The sequence below is a fragment of the Ischnura elegans genome, chromosome 1 (assembly GCF_921293095.1).
Source record: "Ischnura elegans chromosome 1, ioIscEleg1.1, whole genome shotgun sequence".
NCBI classification, from domain to species: Eukaryota; Metazoa; Arthropoda; class Insecta; order Odonata; family Coenagrionidae; genus Ischnura; species Ischnura elegans.
This window is the reverse complement of record NC_060246.1, coordinates 24,539,564-24,560,198: the sequence shown is the minus strand read 5'-3', so window position 1 is coordinate 24,560,198 and position 20,635 is coordinate 24,539,564. Positions and strand designations below refer to the sequence as shown.

The following is a 20,635-nucleotide window of genomic DNA, read 5'->3' as shown; positions in this document are numbered from 1 at the left end:
GTACGGCGATCATAAACACCCATAACCTGGAGAGGGACAACCTACCCAAGCGGGAATTGGACCCGCAACCTTGATTAATGATGAATATTTCGCAAGTTTGGTTTTCTTCCATCGGAGAAAATGTAAAGGTCAAAGAACGTTTCGAACTAACAAATACGCATAGCTTTTCCTGTGGAAACGAACTTATACCGTAGGCACTGATATATTCATAAAACCTAGTTTCTTGTCCACGCTAAATGATTCGCAATGCCACTCTCCCTTAGTGCTGCTCTTTATTCAAAGTGTATTCGATATGCACTTTTATCTGCATCGCACCAAACTATACTGCACTAATTAATTATGAATTAAGTACCTATGATGATCTATCGCAGCGAAGTCGTCAAGAGGGTGCATCCTATCTATATACAGCCCTTGAGGTAACTGACTCACTGATGGATACAAATTCCCGACCACTTCCAGATGTGCTGGAGAGCTGTAATTTGGCACGCGTGCGGGGAACCCGAAATGATCCGGAGGAAAAATCCGAAAACCGGAAGTTTCCCCCACGTGTCGTCGCTAGGACGACAAAATGGCCGAAATCGGGCTTTTTCCGGGTACCGTCTTTTGGTTTTTATTTTACTGCGCGCTAATTATGCGTGACACACGGGTCGTTAATGCTTTTTTTGAAAGCTTATGAACGTATGCACGTAATAAAGTAAATTAATTAGTTTCCGTTTGCGAAAATTGCAGCCAAAATGGCGTCCAAAAATTGATTTTTCGAATAAAATTTCATAACTTCCGCTCCATTCGAGTTAATTTAAGGTGTAGGGTAACGAAAATGATTATTATATATTCTTATAACATTGTCTACGAAATATAGGCAACAATTTTCTTTCGTCGTCCTTGGTTACTCAGAAAAAAAATAAAATATTTCGAAAATCACCGAAAATTACGATTTCCAAAAGATTAACACAAGATTTTGTCAACTTTAACCTTACCGATTTCTTTCAAACTTTGTAGTTACATACAACTTTGCATTGTCTTTCAGAAAACATGAATTTTTAATAAATGATTCAACGCATTTAACCGCGAAAAAATAAAAATGGCGGGCGCTACTCACTTTTTTCGGGGACTGGTTTGCTTTTTATTGTATTACTCTCGAAATATGGATGTCATAGGGCTCACTTCTGTTAGATATGAAAGTAAATGAATGTGACCATATAGTATCGTCATCTTTAAACCCCCCGAAACCGCCTAAAAAATTAAAATTTGCACATAAGTAGCCTTTTCGGGTACTTTACGTCACGATTCCGCCGCTTTCCCAAGAATTACCACTCATCGCTACGGAATTAATGTCGACGATTGATGACCCCTGGCAGTACAAAGCTATAACTCCCCGGTAAACCCACATACACCCCCCAAAAAATAAAAAATTTCATAAAAGTCTCCTATTTGGGAACTTCTAGTAAACAATACGCCGCACTACCCGTACACTCTGAGCTCTAGATCCGGAATATCTGATGAGGGCGGGCCACCGCAAACCATACGGGAAAATATACCAGAAACTTCCGGAGGAAAAATCCGAAAACTAGAAGTTTCCGCCACGTGTCGTGGCTAGGACGACAAAATGGCCGAAATCGCGCCTTTTCCGGGGACGGTATTTCCGTTTTTATTTTACTGCGCGTGAACGGTGTGTGCCACGCGGATAGTTTATGTACGTTTTGAAAGCTGATGAATGTAGTCACGTAATTATGCAATGGATTTAGATAATTTTAAAGTAAATTGCTGCACAAATGGCGTCCGAAAATGCTTTTTCGAAACAAATTTCATAACTCCCTCTCCCATCGTCGTAATTGCAGGTGTAGGATACTGAAAATGATTATTATATATGCTCATAAAATCGTCTACGATATATAGGTAAGAATTTTCTTTCGGCGTCCATGGTTTTCCAGAAAAAATAAAAACGTTCCCAAAATCACCGAAAATTACGATTTTCAAAAGATTGACACAAGATTTCTTCAATGTTTTCCCGACCGATGTCTTTCAAACTCCACAATTACATACATCTATGCATATGGTTTCCGAAAATATAAGAACTTAATATGTGTTGCAGTCGATATAACTGCGGAAAAATAAAAATGGCGGACAATACTAATTTTTTCCGGGAAGAGGTTTACTTTTTATTGTACTACTATCGAAATATGGATGTCATACGGGCAACTTCTCTTATACATGATAGTAAATGCATGTGACCATATGATAAGGCCATATTTAAGCCCCCTGAAAACCCTAAAAAATTAAAATTTGAATGTAAGTAGCCTTTTTGGGTACTTTTCATCACAATTCCACCGCTTTTCTAGCCTTACCACTCATCGCTACGGAATTGATGTGGACAATAAATGACCCCTGGTAGTAAAAACCTATAAACCCCCGGTAAACCCACCTACAACCCCCAAAAAATAAAATTTTGTATATAAGTCTACTTTTTCGGTATTTTTCGTGACTTTACACCGCTGGTTCTTACCCCAGCGACTCATCCCTACGGAATTCAAGTGAACGGATGGTGACCGCCAGGAGTACACACATATAAACCCCCGGTATCCCCCTGAAATCCCCCCAAATGTAAAATGTGCCATTAAGTCTCCTATTTGGGAACTTCTCGCAAACATTACGCCGCACTACCCGTCCCCTCTGAGCTTTAGATCCGGAATATTTGATGAGGGCGGGCCACCGTAAATAAAACGGGAAAATATATCAGAAAACCACCGATCACCTCCTAGGAAGCTCGCCGAAAAAAAATTAAAAAAATGTTAAATGCGCTTTTCCGAGTAGTTTTCGTCACAATTTACTCTACTACTGTCTGGTGCCTCTACTGCTTATTAAAACCCCCGATAACCCCGTGAAACCTCCCAGAAAATTTTTCTAATAAATCGCCTATCCGGGTAAAACAATCGTCAGAATACTGCCACTGTTCCAGACCCCTAGGACTTATCCGCACGGAATTTATGAGAACGATTTGTGACCACTGGTTTTCACACGTATAAAACCCCCGGTATTCCGTTGGAACCCCCGCAAAAAAATGAAAACTTGCCATTAAGTCTTCTTTTATGGGTACTTGTCGCCACTATTACGCCGCATTGCACTACCCTTTAAAATCATCGCCACATGATCACTGTGGACGATTGATGACCGCATGTATAACACATGAAAACCCCCGAATCCCCCTGGGCATCCTCTCGGTGGAGAGGACCATTTATGAGGACTACGTGCAGCAGCCGCGGGGGGTTCTTCATCCGCAAGGCGGCGAAGCCGCCCCACAACGAGGAACGGTGAAGTCGTTCCGAGGAGTAACTGGCGTAGGCGAGGGGGAGCTTCAGTAACCCTTGGGCGGCGAAGCCGCCCTGACGTTAAAGCGGCGCAGCCGCTGTGGGCTCCCTCCGCCTCTGGGCGGCGAAGCCGCCCCTTAAACGAATGACGGTGAAACAGTTCCAAAATGCCCTTGCCCTCTGGGCGGCTTTGCCGACCCCTGACAAGGAACGGCGAAGCCGTTCCGAGTATAAAGCGGGGTAGCCCCGGGGGGGCACACTCAACCCCTGGGCAGCGAAGCCGCCTCTCAACGAGGAACGGCGTAGCCGTTCCGAGGCATGAGTGGAGCGCTTCCCTACCCCCTGGCCGGCGAAGCCGGCCACTAGCTGAGGTGAGATTATGCGAACTAAAATTCTTCGAAGAATCACAAATCTAGACGGCGAAGCCGGACCCGGGGTTTTTAAGGGGCGGAGCCCCTTAACGAGCGCGCGCAGCGCAGCGAGTTCTGCTGCCTATAAAACCTTTTGGGAAACGACATATCTGGTAAAGAGAATGGCTTGTATCCTTGATTTCCAAATTATGGACGTATTATTAACCTATCAGGTAATATCGAGGGATAATATTCCAATCAATTTTAAATCATTAGCACTTTTTACCACTTCATGATGGTACTCTTTATCGAGATGCACTTGAAAATGTACGTAAGAAAATTCCAGCGACAAAAATATTTAATGCGCCCGGTTTCTCTTTTTTACAGCTTATTTTTAGGCACAATACTAAAAAAGTGAAGTAGACTGATGCTGCTTTAATATTTCCATAATTGAAAGTTACTTATAAACATATATTTTCAAGTGCAGTCAATCGCCGCTTCCGCAACACCTTGCCTTAAGTCTGAAATTATGCTATAGAGGCTAGGTTAAATTATTGTCCAAGAATTTACTCCGCCATAAGAACTGAGAAACAATTTTCTCCAGTTCACTGGTCACCTCTGTGACATTTATCCATCCGGTATCCGTATGCTTACGTGCCGAAGTTGAGGTATATGAGTGCAGTGGCGCAGCGAGGGGGGGAGGTTTGGGGGATAAACCCCCCCCCCCCCCCAAGAGCTAAGATAAATTTTTAAGTTTAATCCATTTTACTTAATTGGATTGATATTACTAATAGAATAGTCTAAGGATTATTAAAATATTCTCAGAAAGCCGTAAAACTCACCATTAATCTTATGATACCTCAATTTATTACCTAACCTTACATCTACCGCTTATCCTGGTGGGTATGCCATACCCCCATACACCCCGGTATTAGTTGCACCTAAACCCCCCCCCCAGCCTTAATTTCTAGCTGCGCCCCTGTTTGAGTGAGCAAGGGAGGAAGTGAGACCGGAGCAGCTATTTGCTTTGCGAGAGCCGCTAAATTGGGCCAGAAAGGTGAGCGCGCCATAATGGCAGGTGGTACCTTCGTCGCGCAGGCGATAAAGAGAAGAGTGGGATCGGGAGCGTGGAAATGGAAGTCGAGAGATGTCTTCGGAAATATGCGTCGGTGTGCCTCTGTTTGTGTGGCAGCTGTTTTCAGAGGGAACGAATATTAGTGAACTGTCCGTTCAAAGTCTAGCTGTCGCTCATCTTTCCAAATTTTCCAAACCTGCAAATGAAGTCAAGTTTAGAATTCAATGGTAATCTTCGCAATTGCGCAATGCGTTATTTATTTTAAGGGTAAAAAGGAATTTAGTGGGACCGTATCCCATCGGGCGGGGTGAGCTGAGGAGCGTGGATGGGAGCCTTTCCTTTCTACATGGTTCAACTCTTCCGAGCGTAACAATTGGAGACTTAACGATGGACGGGCCCTGAAGATTAGGAAGGCTTCTCAACTCTCCCATGAGGCCTCCACAAATTCATTTCAGCCATGTTAAGTTCTAGGAAGACGTGGAAACAAACGTTGCTTCGTAAAAAGAAACTCCGAGGAACCATTTACATTTTCACATGATTTTGGAAATTCTCCTTATGCGAGGATATTCCAGATGTGAATGCAGCGCCACAATTGGATTGTGAGAAGGAAGATACGAATTTTGTGTGAATTTAATCAGATCCTTACGTGAAAGGTTTGGTTCCATGCTCGCGTTCAGTGTAAAGGCATAGTGGCGTATTGAAAAACACACTATTCGATTTTCCATATTTTATTTGACTCCATATTTGAGCATGTAAGATCGATTTTATAGAGAACTAGCTGACCCGACAGACTTCGTCCTGTCAAAAAAATTTGTAATGTGGCAGTGTTTTGTTCCTACCTTTTTTATATTCTTTGCAAAAAATTATCCTGAACAGAACCGTCACCCTGGTAATAATTCGGTGTGAATTAAAAATAATTAAATAAAACACTATAAGCATTTAAAAGTAAGTAATTTTAATCATTTAAATCATAATTATTAACAAAAAAATCAGTTCTATTTTCATTGTAGTGCTTTGTGATAAACGATGTTTTTTGTTTGATTACCTGGCGCATAGACAAACAAATCTGATGGTTTTCCAATACGGGAACAGGCAACATACAATTGACCATGTGAGAAACATGGGTTTTCCAAATTAATACCACAAACACTTAATGATTGCCCCTGGGACTTGTTTATGGTCATAGCAAAAGCAAGCCGCACTGGAAACTGTAGTCGTTTAAACTCAAATGGCACATCAGTCGGAATCATTGGGATGCGCGGTATGAGAACATCTTCTCCTTTTTATTTTATTTTTTTATTTTAAAGAAATATAACCACATACAGCATATGCCATTTTATAGTGGCCAGGTAACAATACATAAATTAGAGGACGAAGACGCAATATAACATGTAGAAAACAATATTTATATTTACAAAAACAAAAGGACAACAAGAAACTGCAGTGACAGACTACTTCGGTGACAGATAGGATAGGGAGAGGCTTATGAAGGATTTCAATGGAAGTGCAAAGGGGTCGATGTGTGGAGGGAGTGAGTTCAACACAGAAGTAATGCGGTAGAAAAACGAACGTTTAGTGAGTGAAAGTCTAGGAATGGGCATGTGGATTAGGGGATGAGAACGGGTAGGGCGGGGTGGAACTTTAAAATTGATAAAAGAGAGCAATGCTGGGCAGTCGATGGTGGAATTGAGAATCTTATAAATAAGTTTTAAATCTTATACTTTCCTTTCAATATAGTTGCTTCTATCACGTTGTTTAGTAGTTTTTTTTATCGCTAACCGTGTGCCGTTGCAAAGGCGCGGTTGGTTGATATTTCGCAACATTATAATTACCGATCCAACCTTTAATTGAAGATTGTGAGGTGGCAATCCTGGCAAATCCAGCGAGTTTAAAAATTCCGGTGGATAGTTAACTACATCGTCTTGGTTAGTTGCCGAATCAACTGATTTATATATCCTCGATTCGCCTGTAATTTGTTCTTGAATTTTGAAATTTAATTCATTTACATCAATGTTTTTGGCTGCCAATATAGCTCGTTCGCTTAACCAATCATGGTTTCTGTAATTTTGAGCAACATCTGGAAATACCTTCTGAATGAGTTCTTCTTTTGATTGAGTTAAATGACAAAAACTTTGAGGAAAGTTAATGCATCCAGTCAACATGTCAATAGGAAAATTGCCATTACCAATGTCAATGAGTTGTTTAGAGAATATGTTTCCAGATTGGTCATTTTGCAACTCAACACGCATATTCTTGCTTAAATGAAGTACTTTGACATATTTCCACAAATTGGATGACTTTAGACATGCGTTGAGTTCATCAGCTGGCGTTGATCGTGGAATCACTGGCAATGTTTGACGAAAATCTCCTGCTAATAAAATCATTGCACCACCAAATCGGTTCTGATTGCTCCGTAGATCTTTTAAGGTTCTGTCTAAAGCCTCCAAAAATTTTTTATGTGCCATCGTGCATTCATCCCAAATGATCAATTGACATTGCTGCAAAACCTTTGCCATTGCAGAGTTTTTCGAAATGTTGCAGGTTGGAGTTTCATTGCTTTGAATATTTAATGGCAATTTTAGTGCTGAATGGGCTGTTCGACCACCTTCAAGCAAAGTTGCTGCGATTCCCGACGAAGCGAGTGCAAGTGCAATTTTATTTTGTGAGCGAATTGTTGCTAATATTAATGAAATCAAAAAAGTTTTTCCTGTACCACCAGGTGCATCTAAGAAGTAAATCCCCCCAGTTTCATCATTAGTTACTTTCATAAGAGTATCAAATACATACCTCTGTTGTTCATTCAACAGTGGAAGATTTGTTTGAATTAATTCTTCAGTGTTGAGATCATACAGTTTTTCTCGGTGCAACTCTTGGTTAAAAGATTCATGCATTGGACGATTGGGCGCGGCCAAGCCTAATTGAATTAATAGTTTGTTTGACATCATCAAGCACATGTCTTCAATTGAAATCAATGCTTCGTTGTAAATTTCTTCACTGATTTGCATATTTGGTCCGCGATCACTTTTTTTTAGTTTCGGAACGCGACATTAAATCCTCCAACGACGCATTCTGTGCTCCAACGCCCACACGCACACTGTTTTGATAGATATGATTGAATTTGAACTTTGTATAGCGGTAAGAAAGTGCAAATTTACTTTTTGACGTTAGGAACACACCTACATTTCTTAGATAACAGTGAGTGCTTGTAATTTAATATGAACTTTATATAATACCAATAAAGCTCAAATTGATTCTACATTTTAGTTAGAGAACGTTTGTATGTGAAAAAGAAAAGGGCTGTTTTTAGGGTTTTCCCGGCAATTATTCGATTTTTTTCTCGCCGTAAGAACCATCCTTGGACTTCAACGAACATTTTAAAAAAAGAATTGGCCAAATTGGTCCAGGCGTTGTTGAGTTATGCGCTTACCAACACATTTTGCGATTCATTTTTATATATAAGATAGAAGGAAGCTGGAGATGATTTCCATTATAGCGACAACTTCAAGTGCTGATCGAATTGCCTATTTTTATTGCTAATCCCAAAGGGAACCAATTTACCAGCAGATTTAATAATGTTCACAAATTATGACAGCTTTGTAACTAAATATTATTAGGAAAACGAATTCCTTAAAACGCATTGTAATGAAGGAGGTGGAAAAGTCAAGAGTATGACGCAGTTTGACTGCTCTCCCCGGGGTTAGTGACGGTCTTTCGAAATTTCAAATTTGCATTTATATTTTTTGCCAGTATATGTCGTACTTTCTCACTCAGTGATTATATCTTTCTCACTCAGTTATATAAGGGTTGATAAGGCTAGGTGAGGGTAGAGATCACCAAAGGAATAGGCATATTTATACCGCAAATTCAAGGTAGGGGCCATTTCCTGTCCCTAGGTCAGCTCGTACTTAAAAGATTTTTGTTTGGGGTGTTGGGGTGTTTAAATGCTGTATTCAGATTCTACACGATGTGGTCTACAAAATACATTACTAATTTTGTATTTTCGTTTATCAGAGTGGGTAATGGTACAGATTAACTTCGTATGAAATACAATCAATCATTTGAAAAAGTAGAAAATTTTCTCTTGGTTCATTCACAATTCATTTTTCAAAGATTGTTCAAAAACAAACAACAATTCATTAAATATATCCTTTCAAATGTATAATTCAGTTCTATTAGATGAATAATTTCTAATAACTATCGCGGAAGTAATCTTAAATTCCTATGGGTTTTTAAATTAATTGTGTAAAAAAATGTGAAATAACAATAAAAGTATTGCAAGTACATAAAAATAGTAAAATATCCAGAATTTGCGAATAAAAAACTATGAAAATAAATCATTGAATCTAATATATGCGTAATAATAAGAGCGTTATTAATTTTGGCCAGCTATTTTTCGATGTGGGACCACTGTGCGTCGTGACAACAAGCCTAAAACCGGAACTACAGGAATTGATGCAGTGGCTGGTGCTTGAGGTATCGCCCGGGCTTTGTATCCCACGTCAAAATGCCTCGTGAGATCGCTGTCAGTAGGTCATCAGCATCTATCTACAGCGTAGGTTCCCGCGGCGATGTTCGTGGTGAATGAAAGATTCCGGGTTCTCCAGGCGCGTTTGCTGTTTGCGAGTGACAGCAGTTTTGATAGCCATCCGGCTTTCGTTTTCAGGTCGAAGGTGAGAAGCCTTGATTTTTCGCCTCCTTTCGTAAACAGGGACCATTGACTACCTAATCAGCAACGTGTGAAAGAGAGTGCTGAGCAATCAGTTATCAGCGGAAGGACGTCCAGTACCGTAAACGGCGCCGAAGAATAAAGACATCTCCTTCCACACTTCTTCTCCTCTCTCTTCCCAACTAGTAAGAACGATAACGAGTCCAAAGTGAATCAGTGGAAGACATTCCTAATTACTTGTTAGTTATCTATTTATTTAATCATATTATTTATTGGATGATGCATATTATTTGTTAAACATTCAAATTCTATATATCGTGGTTATCAACATAGTATTGCTGGAATGTTGATGTTCTGTATAGTTTATTATACCGTGGTGGCCTCACGGTGATTTCACTGGTTCCCCGCCGTCCTTAGGGTGAATGCCGGGCCATTTCCACTCCCTTGCCAGTGTTTAATCCCAGTAAAGCTGAAGAGGCGCTAGCCTAAAACAATTCAGCGAATTTTTTATAATTCATTCTTGTTAAAGTGTCATATACTTATGTATTTGTTCCTTACTCACAGACTACACCATTGTCGAACTTAAAGATTTCTCACCTTCGACCTGAATACGAAAGCAGGATTGCTTTCGGTAACTGTTGTCACCCACGAATGAAAAACGTGGCTGTAGAACCCGGACTCTTGCATTCACTGCTTGCATTCAAATTCACTTATCCAATTAGATATTCGGGCAAATATTCCGCTCAATCACTATTTGTTGCGCCGAAGGCGCGATTATTTTGTCCCGGCGAACCATATTCACCCTAACCAGCCAGTTCACATAACAATAATTATTTTGTGCCAATGAATGTGTTGTGTGGTGTTTGGGTGAACAGAAACTTAAATCTATTACATTTTTTTTGGCATGAGCATTTTTATTTGTGATTATTACTATTTTTTTCCATTTTATGCTTTTTATTATTATTTTTTTGTTAGTTTTTTTTTAGTTTTCACCTACGCTCGTGCTTATAATGGGCGAGTTGGGTTCAACGATGGCATATTCTGAATGTTTTTTGCACGAGTGTTACAAAAGAGAGAGGATCCTCAAATCGGCCTCTAAATGTGCTGTCGCCCACCGCACATTTAATTAAATGGATTTACAAAAGTCGCCACTCGTGTCGCTGACGGACAAATTGATCCGAGTTTCGCGGAGAAATAAGGGATAATCACGGGTATTATCCGATATTAATATACAAAATGACACGTGATATATCAAATTTATTACTTTTCAATGTTATTCCTCGCAATGACAAACATTATATTGCAGATTACAGGAAAAAGGTGGATCGCATTGAACTCATCACCGCGCCGCGGACGTTTTTGAAAACCGATTGTAATGCGACAGAAGTGGCAACAGAAATCAGACTTTTTAAGAGCATGGGATCTGGCCTCTTCTATGCATTCTCCTTGGTTTGCTGCGTGGGTACGCTACGAGTGCGCTTTGGCTTTGGGGGGGGGGGGGTGGTCCCCTTCTTGAGAGAGTGCTCCACACTCCCGTCGCCCGACTTCGCATAACATGCACTTGTTTCCTCCTCGCCTTCGCGCGCGATTGGCCGCCAAGGTTTCTGCTTTTTTCCTCGGCGATTGGTCATTGGACTGGGGACTTCCCGGCGGAGATTTCTCTTCCCTCTTACCTGGAACGGCGAAACTCGGCTGATATCCCTAGCACTTTTTTTTATAGGTCACGACTACATTCAACCATCAGCCCTCGGGTAGCATTATATCCGGCCATCGATCGATCTTTGATTTTCACGCTGCGATGGAACCCACGGACACTTAGCTTGAATAGTTGTTGCCATTTAGCGAAGAATTTCTTTTGAAACATTGCGGATTATTCGCGGCGTTGCTCTGTTCCAATCGCATCCGATAGACCTCGTCATGTGCCCGATTCATATCCTTGCCATTTTTTTCGCATCAAATGATATATTGCTGATTATAAATGTTATAAAATCCATCCTATTTTATTAATTTGCATTATTTGGTAAATATTTATCGGGATGTCAGTTGATAGGATGCTTTAGTTAGAATCGAATAGCAATGGACTTGTTTTGCAACTTGCCCTGTTGATGCAGTGACCGTTGCACAATTACAGTTTGAGTCGCGATATTCCATAACTTTTGTATTGAGACGAAATATTGCCCGCGAAAGCACTATTGTTCATTAGTTTGAGAAACTAACCACGGTTTCGAAAACATAACACAAATATCACTCGGAAGGACAAGAGTTTCCTGGGCGTTGGGGCGGTGGCCTGAGCTTTTTGCACTCATTACATTTGAGTTAAAAAAAAGCAAGACAGAATACTTGGATGTTGGGGTAGTGATGAAATACCAACACAAGAGAGCGAGCGCCTCAAAAGAGTAACCACAGCATAGTACTGAGGAGTGATATTGAAGAAAAACGGAAGTTGTGACCAAGACGTCAACAGCAGGATTACTAAGGGGAGAACTACCATAAATGCTCTTCATTCTATTTTATGTGACCGACATATTAGCATAAAAACGAATGTAAGAATGTATAAAAATATGGTAGAAAATGTGATTACATATGGAGCAGAGGTATGGGACATTAATAACAAAACAAATATAGATTGACGACTGGGAGAGAATAAGTGAGGAGTAGCAGAAAGGGCAGACTTGATGAAGCTATGAATGATAAAATAATGAAGATCATGGAATAGGGTAGTTTCCTTCATCAAAGAAAACGAAAGGCATTGATTGCGATTCGTTACCTACCATAAGTGTACTCATGATATACAATTTATTTGGTTTTAGAAATCCCAGTTTAGACGAATATTAATGGTCAATTTTAACCTCATTTGAAAAAGGCCAGATTAGCGCCCTTGCGATTCCACTCGACGTGACGTCACAGGGACCTAAATGCTATACGAGTAGATAGGAATTTACATCGTCTGAGATTGCCAATGCATGCGTGAGGCACAGACTTCAGGAAAAAATCTCTTAATAATCACCTATTAAAGCTGCCTATGGTCGGAAAGTTTCCTTCGTTTGATAAGGTATTAATAATCCTTATTTAAGCCAAGCGCTGCCTACTAGCAGGGTACTCTGCTACCTGCTACATCGAGCCCCATCGAGAGGCCCACCGTTTCATGGTGTTGCAATTTGTAATGTAATAATAGGAAAGGCGTTCCAAGCTACATTAAAAACGACAACGGATAAAGTGTTTTTATCAGTAGCGTTAAACATTTATCAGCGTCATTGTTGACGACTACATGTTAACCAAAAAACAACCCAGCTTCACTTTGATTCCCCTCGTACAGGTTTTTTTTCTGTTTTTCCGATTTTGTGAGATTGACCACTTAATTGGCGGAAGTCTCATGCTTGGTGGGTGGCCCTGGGTTGGTCCCACATAGCAAAAAATATCTTCTAGATGTCTACAAAATATATAGAACGTCTAGAAAATATCTTGTAATATCTAAATGCCCGTATTTCTGATATCCACAAGATATATTGAGAAGATATTTTCTGGGCATTCATATTCAATTCGCATCCCCTGGGAAAATTCAGGATAAATGACTCAAATATAATATGTTTCGGTATAACAAGAGTTATTTTCAACTGAAAGCCTGCTGGTGGAGCAGGAGGTGATGGTAGGGTGTCTCTTGGAGATTATTTTTTATTTTTTTTATTTTATTCCCAAACCTCCGAATACAGCTCTCATAGGCCATTTTAAATCGGGGTATTCAACAAATTCAACAATGAAACGTACACGAACAACCATGCCCTGGATAAGGGGAACTTACCCAGGCGGGACTCGAACCCGCGACCTCATGTATGGCAGGCGAGGACTTCACCCCGCCGCCACCGAGGCCGGCTTCCTCAATATTGGAACCTCCCTGGCTTTCGCTTCTTTTTAATAGGGGCTTCCTCCTCCAATTCCAAATTTTAAGTTCCCAAAGCAGCTTACCATTTAAGTTTAGATTTTTCAAAGGAGTCTGCAGCGTTATCAATGAATGGCGATTCAATGGCTTGCATTATAGGTCTTGAAAAATTTTTCATGCAAGTTTTTGCCAACGTATTTAAACACCTTCATCAGGGCAATGAATGAATGAATGAGTGCATAACTGTAATACATAAAAGGCTATGGCAATATTTGTTACGATAGTAAAAAAATTAGTTGTAAATTAATTATAAAAAGAAGAGACCATAATTTTGACATACCTCTCATTTCACTGCACAGCTGAGACAGCACATAGTTATCTATTAAATTGATTAATTAAGTAATAATTTTGGCTTAAATTGTCGATGTCTGCTCTTTCATCTAAAATATTTTTGTTTTTGAATATGCATCATTTCTTTAAATAATCTTTTTGTTAAATTACTTTCAGTGTCTAAAATTCCTGTATTTTATAAGGCTAAGGAGTAGCCATACTAACATAGAATTCTAGGCATCTAGTAGATATTTGCAAAATACACCATCGTAAATTTAAACCGCTTTTATAAACGTTTGCCAGAAGAGTTGCCTCTGCTTTTTTAGTGCACGTGCGTACAATGACTTTATATATCCATCCACCAAAAAGCATAGCAATTACACTTTTTTTTCAAGATTCGGGTGTTTTTTGGCTAATTTATTTGGACATATACAACAAGAATTTCAGCTCAAAAAAGATAATTCTAGACATCTTGTAGAAATTTAAAATATCTAAGACATTGAAGGCATTTTCTAGACATCTAGTGGATATTAAAGGTATCAAAGACATTGTAGACATGCTCTAGATGTGTAGAAGATATTTTGTGCTATGTGGGGTGGGTGGCCCAGGACCCTCCTTGAATCCAGCCCTGCTGCACTTTGTTTTATAGAAAGAATGAGCAAGCTATGATAATTTACGTAGGATCGAGGAAGCTCATGTCGTATCGAGTATTATCGCTAAAGAAATCCTAGCTAGCCGCTGCATTTTGCAAATGCAGTTGAAGTATAGTTAATATGCAGTATTATGCAGTTTCAAATATGTCAGTTGAAGTTCTACCACTCGTTTTGAGTGGTAAGAACTAGTCATCCTAGAAAAGAATAGCCATCATAGAAATAAAAGTGCATCTCTATATATTTAACTTAGATTATTCTACCTGTTCGTTTAATACAAGCAGTTCTCGTTTATAAATGCACTGCGTCATGCGTGTTGCGTGAAGTTTCACTCGGCGCATTCACATATTGCACCATTTTTAGCAATCTTCCTCTTCTAATAGCGTGTTGAAATTTGGCACGTGAGGTTCGAAATAACGAAAGTATATTGTGTCGCTGGAAGTTGTCGCAGTTCACATCTGCCGCTCAATTTTCTCTCGCGTTGTGGAAATGAAGATATTCGATAAATTCTTACTTCCGTGCTATGTGGAACGATTTCAGTCTGAGAAACTGTAAACTAAAAGTGCAGTATAACAGTCACAGTTAGACAATATTGCACATGATATCAACGGTGGTAATGGAAATGTTAGAAAAAAACAATTATTCGCAGACAGAATGTGTTGAAATAAGTATACATATATTATTGGAATGCTTTCGTATGGCATAAATTTTTAAGTTTCCAAAACTACCGTAAAAATATGAATGCATGTTTAGAGTCACTAGGTTTATACGCCTAGACCACGGACCTCCTCTGAGTTCGGATCGATTTATTAACCTGATTTTTCATAAGGCAGAATATCTACATCGAAAGGAATCGCATCTATATCTCTAATTAATGGAACTTACTGTTTTGAGAATATGAAACATGGCATGGCGTGGCAAAGGAAATTGGAATATCGAGAATCCATCCGAGCTAACTCAAGGTATAGGGAGGGATTTTGAGTATCGTGGGGATCTGCCGAGGATATCAAAGGACATCGGTATAATCTTCTTCGTACTCAAAATTTAAGATCGTAGCCGAAGTAATTTTCAATATCCCGAAAATTAACAGTTTGAGGGGCCTTCTCGAAGGTATTTGATGATTCTTCACTTCACTTTATTTGATGATTGTAAGTAAGAGCACAGAGAAGAATGTGAAAGCTGTTATTTATCCCTGATTAAAGTCAAGTTTAATTCGTGGTTTCTTCAAAAATGTGCTCTCATGCAAGTTGGGATGCGTTTGGAGGAAAACTTAGCTGCTTTCACGACACGCGGCACTTCGGACACACTTCACGGTGGCTCGCTACCGAAATGCCTCCTTTCGGATCATGCGTTTCATCTTATTATTCCGGTTTCAGATCATAATGGTCTGAAGCCACCTTGAGTCCTCAAGATCCCTTTGAAGCCAGACCTGCAAGGTTCTGGCCTCGTTCTTTCTTTGTCGTTCCTAGAGTTTCAGCGTGTTGTCCATATTCATTATCATGGAAATTTCTTATTACCTGCTCACTGTAAACGCAATTTGCTGCTCTTGATCTATTTCAAATAAATGAATTACAAAGTATAAACCCACACGAAGGAATTATATTAAGTAAAACATCTGATAAAAAATGCTTTACAGTGGTGCTTTTGCCCGAGAGGGGTTTTATTTAAGGTTTTGATCAATTATTTTAATTACTGTATTTTTTTAATTTTTAGACAAGCAATAAAATATTTTACGCCAAAATTTATAATTATATACATTTGACATTTATGCGAGAAAATGCATTAAAAGCTGCGAGTAAATGAGATTAGGAGCGGGAAACCCAAAAATGCATTTTTGACTGAAACTTAAAAAAAAAAAAAAAAAAAAAAAACGAAAGTGCAAATTTTTCTCTCTCATATCTTTCAAAAAGACAGATATTATGTTACAATGCATTAAATAATTCTATCCGACAAAACCCGACACATTAAGAAAGAAAATATTGTCTTTCAGTAGTAAGAATTTTTCAACTTGGGTCGGATGTACTCAGTTTTTAAAGCTATACAAATCAGAGATAGTAATTATTTTTCACATTTAGTCGATGAAAAACTTTAAAGTATGCTTTAAACTAGAGGGGAATTTGTTATGCTGATCCGACCGTATTTTATGCTGCAGCGTAACGATGACAAACCGCCAAACAATCGGGTCTTGTTGCGCGAAAATTTAAATCGACCATGATTTTCCTAACTTCAAATTGCTATATTAATTTCAAGTTCCGATAACTATCTAACAATAAAGCAGAAATTATTTTGAGTTTCCGAAAAAAGTAAAATTTAAAATTTAGACTCTTGTCCATATTTTAAGGCAGTTCAATCCTATTTGCGCCATGCCTATTGGGAAACTAGTATTCATAAGTTTAGTCGATAAAATTCATCATGAACATAGATATTAATCTTAAATGTGATTCATGCTTGGTGGTGATATTGTCTTATCTCTTCAAGTTATGATAGATCGTTCACAGGATGGAATAGAATAGCAACAAATTTAGACAGCCAATCGATATTTTAACACCTCGCATCTCTGGGGAAGGAAGCATTATCGAATATAATATCATGTGTGCATTTAATTGCTTGTCCTCGCTGCTTATATGCTGGTTTTAGTGCGGAATTACTGTAACTATATCGGACAATCCATGACAATGCGTGTTTGGTCAGGTTAATCATTAGAAGCTAACACATTTCGGCGCATTCATCGATTCTGCCTTAGCAAATGCTAAAACCATGATTATTACATAATTTCTCAAATCAGTAGTAGACGCAGTTTACGATTATGAGTAAATTTCTATGCTCTTCCATTTAATTATTCATTTATATTTCGTAAATAATCCAGTATTAAATAAATAAATGTTAAAGTATATCATTTTAAAAATACCCTGCTCACTCAGAGCCTTCATTTGGAGCCTTAATAAAGCCCATTTCAGCCTTAATAAAAAGGAGTTATGTAACTATAAAATATACTAGCTGACCCGGCGAACTTCGTAACGCCTAACAATCAATGAACTTACAGTTTAGTTACACCATTTATAAATCAAGAGCGGCTGTATCGTTTTTAATCATGTTTAATTTATTATAATAAAATAAGGATACAAATTCAATAAAACTACGTAAATGAGTATGAAAATTGTTCGTCAGAAAGACATTTTCTTTATTGAATCTACATAGGGTGGATCGGAGCACGTTTACGCGAATTTTTTTCAATGAATTTTGTTACATTTTAGCTTAAGAGATTTTGGGCATTGTGGTTTCAAAAAGCAGTTAATGAAATAAAAATTATACGGATTCAGTTGTTGGCTATTTGTGTTATTAACTGTAAAAAAATGTTTTTAAGTCCAAGTCCGTTGCGTAAACTTGGCCCGTTCACGGGGCAGGCTAACACAACGCCAGACCGAAGCTTGACTGATGCTCAAAATCGTGTGAGATGCCCCTATGAAGCAACATTCGTATCAAATGACTTTAGGCGCGCCAGGTATAGTATCTCTGTTTGGAAGAAATGCACTGCGTAAAGATGCTGCATGCGTAAACGCACCACGGTGTGCCCTACACATTCGAGTTTAATGTCTTGCGTCAAGCACCTTCTGATAAACTATAGTTTTTGTTTTGTTATCAGGCGCAGGATAAAGCGGATGAAGCTAAATATATATAGCGAAGTGAAGCAGTGACGCAGCGAGGGGGTTTTTGGGTGTTAAAACCCCCCCTTACCTAAGCGAGTTTTCTATACCCTACAGACCCGTAGTATTTGCTGTCCCTTAAAACCCCCTATCCTTATTTCCTAGCTGCGCTCTTGAAGTGAAGGAAGAAATACAGCGGATGGTTTACCGACTCGTTAACATACCACGTTTAATTGATCATGAGAAAATCATGGGTTTTCATTAGCACGTGAGCACCAACATCACAAAAACTGAAAGACTGACCATGCGATTTGTTAATCGTTATCACGAGTGCAACACGAATTGGAAATTGAATACGTTTAGCTCAAAAGGGCATATAAGTTGGGATCATGGAATCTTCGGAATGAGAACTTCCTCATCTTCGAGTTTTCCTTTGAGTAAAGTCGCGTGAATCACATTCATTATCAATTTTTTAAAATCACCAAACGCATTCCGTTGGATAGTTATGGTTGGGGTATGTTTCGAAAGATTATTAACACAGAGCCTACCTTTAGCTGTAAATCGTGGTAAGCCAGGTACGTCCAAGGACTTTAAATATTCAGATAGATAGTTAGTGACTTCGTCTTCGCCTCGACAGGAACACGGACATTACCGTTTGTCAACAATTGCTTGGAGATTTGTTTACAAACACGGTAGTTAAGAGTCAACTCGAGCTGGGCTTACAATTAGCTCTAATTTAATTATTTTTTTTTAAATCACGAGATGTGGGTCATTGTAAATATTATTAGTTAGCAAAATTTATCATAATTTAATAAATGACATAACCAACAAAGAAAGAAATCCAAGCAACCAAATTGTAAATAAATAAAAACAACATCAGACTTAAAGGTAAATTTTGAATATGTATTTCCATGTATTTTAATGTATAACAACTGTAAAATTGCCTGTATTTAACAAATTTTGTATCATAAATTATCATTTTTATAGCCCTGAGGATGGACAAATAAAATGTTCGAAACGTTGGCAAAGTTTGGAAAAAATTAAATAATATTTACAATGACCCACATCTCGTGATTTAAAAAAAAATAATTATATATATAATAAGGGGTCGTGAAGCATATAGTTTGAATTAGCTCTAATTAAATTTTTTAAATGCAATTTCAAAATTTTGAATATATTTAGTAATTAAAATGTTATATTGCTACAAAATTCAGTTATTAAATTGGTAAAAACAAAACAAATAATTTAATTAGTAGTTTTGACCGACTTATCAATTGTTGTTGCGTTACTAACTCCTAAAAACATGTCACTAAGAAAGAGATGAATTTTTTTTGTGAAATTATCCTTTTTTTAATGGCCTATATGTTAACCCCGCCTGAGACGAATCCAAAGAACCAAATCTCATTGAAATCGGTGCAGCCGTTCTCGAGTTATAAGTGTTCTAACTAACACGATTTTCGACTTTCTTTTATATATATAGATTTTGACCATTTTAATTTTGAAAAATCGCGATAAATTCATCAAATATTCCAAATTCGTGTAATGAATGCCAAGTATTGTGAAAAATTTGACTCGTTACTAATTTTTTAAGTCTTATCTAAGGAAGAGAAATGAGAACTTAATTTTTTTACTTAAAAACAGAAATTAGTGATCCCTGGGCGTAACAGGAAGTTACTCTTTGTTGGACTCCGTTTCCATGAGATGCATATCCACCTCTCTCTGCTATTTTTTTTTCTTCCCCGACAGGGTTATGAAAATGATTATCTAAGTGAAACGTATTATTATGGACTAAATCATGAAAAACTTCTTCTTATGATTCTGTCGATGGACAAGCTCATGTTGGCCGAGATTATTTCCCATCAAATTAAGGGACTCGTCGTTTAATCCCTTCAAAAGCCCTGGTGGTTCTAGCAAGGTGTCTTATCGAAAATGTTGATTGGCTTACATGGACTGCCATATCCCGAGTGGAACCCGCAAAGAGTAAACCTCTTTGCCGTTCATCCATCAACTCCTCTAAGGAAAAGTAACGTTCGAAAAAGGTGGTGTGTGTTAAGAATGCATAATTGCCAAGGAAACAAAAATAAACAACCGTAATAACTGCCGTTTTTTTATTTCACCACCTGTGTGGAAGAACTGGGAAAAGACGCTTTGATCCATACTCGTTTTAAATACCAACGGAAAATTCTATCGGCGATAATTTTAAAGAGAAGGAATATGTCATAAGAGAAGTTAATGTCGTGAGTGCAGCTTAGCCGTCGAGTAAAAGACGTGCGAATACATGAATGCTGGATGAATGAGAGAATAATTGATTGGCTCTACCTGAGGATTTGCATGATTCACTTTCAGATTACAATAGAATGTCTGCTGTCTTACCTTGGGGGGCTGTTCACTCTCTCGCAGAGGGACGTCACGCGATGAGCATGTCTCAGCCGCGGCCCTCGTGACTCTCTTGTTACGTGTTTGGTGGTGCTCACTGTCCGGCGCTGACTCCTTTGTTCCCCTCCTTCCCCCGCCCAATGGTCAAGTATTACGTAAGGCACTTTAAGTCTTTCACGGCAACCCCTCCCCAATTATAAGACAGCGCAAGATTCCTTGAGTCCCTGTTCACCGAATGTTGAGTGTAATATAATTTGTATCTTTGGATTCCTGTGGGAAAGGGTTTTTCATACTTATGGAGAAAACGTATCTAAATTTATTTTATACCATAGCTCATACGATGACTCGATTTTTCATCGTCG

At 38.6% G+C, this 20,635-nt stretch overlaps 1 protein-coding gene across 1 annotated transcript in view; it reads right to left on the bottom strand.

Moving 5' to 3' along the window:
* The window catches only part of LOC124157323 (peptide transporter family 1-like), a 48,734-nt gene extending 28,404 nt beyond the window's left edge, over positions 1 to 20,330 (bottom strand). The window contains exon 1 of the mRNA XM_046531965.1: positions 20,271 to 20,330. The gene's annotated coding sequence lies outside the window, so the exon portion shown is untranslated. The remainder of the gene's footprint in view (positions 1 to 20,270) is intronic.
* Positions 20,331 to 20,635: the final 305 nt, after the last annotated feature.